Source organism: Mus caroli, chromosome 8 (assembly GCF_900094665.2).
Source record: "Mus caroli chromosome 8, CAROLI_EIJ_v1.1, whole genome shotgun sequence".
Classification (NCBI taxonomy): Eukaryota; Metazoa; Chordata; class Mammalia; order Rodentia; family Muridae; genus Mus; species Mus caroli.
The window spans coordinates 104699522-104700308 of record NC_034577.1 but is presented as its reverse complement, the minus strand read 5'-3'; the positions used below and the strand labels follow the sequence as shown (position 1 = coordinate 104700308).

The window sequence follows — 787 nt, the reverse complement described above, 5'->3', positions numbered from 1 at the left end:
TGAGGGGCATCTGGGTTCTTTCCAGCTTCTGGCTATTATAAATAAGGCTGCTGTGAACATAGTAGAGCATGTATCTATTTTACTAGTTGCAACATCTTCTGGATATATGCCCAGGAGAGGTATTGCGGGATCCTCCGGTAGTACTATGTCCAATTTAAAAATATGGAATATTTCATGAATTTGTGTGTCATCCTTGCGCAGGGGCCATGCTAATCTTCTCTGTATCATTCCAATTTTAGTATATGTGCTGCCGAAGCAAGCACGGAGAGCAAATTTCTAATACATGCTGTAATATAAATGAGCATTGAAGACATTATATTCCTTAAATTAGCCAGACATAAAAGGACAAACTTTGTAAGACTCTACTTACATGAGATTCCTAGAACAGTCACACTCAGAGAAACAGGAAAAAGAAAGATACTTGCCAGAGGCTAAGGGAGGGAGGAAGAGGAATCACTGTTCGATGGATAAAGAGTAGAGCTCTAGAGATGGGTAGGCATAGTGCTGGAACAACATGATGGCAGCAACACTGAAACATTCCCTAGAAAGACGAAAAATGTTCAACTCATCGTTATTGACATTTTACCTCAATAAGAGTAAGTAAATGAAAGTTATTAAACCTTCCTTTGCACCTTCATAATAAACTACTCAAGTTTCCTTCAACCCCTCATCCCCCCCAAAAAAAACCCAAAAGGGAAAGCATTAGGAAATATTTGTATCTGTCCATTCAGAGGGTGTCCAAGTTAGCATTAACTGTCAACTGGACAGAGCCAAGTTACACCTGAGC

At 39.6% G+C, this 787-nt stretch overlaps 1 non-coding gene across 1 annotated transcript; it reads right to left on the bottom strand.

The window, feature by feature from the left end:
* Nucleotides 1-156: 156 nt before the first annotated feature.
* Nucleotides 157-263, bottom strand: LOC115031863. The gene has a single exon (XR_003837500.1). It is a non-coding gene; the product is annotated as a U6 spliceosomal RNA (small nuclear RNA).
* Between the last annotated feature and the right edge of the window lie 524 nt (nt 264-787).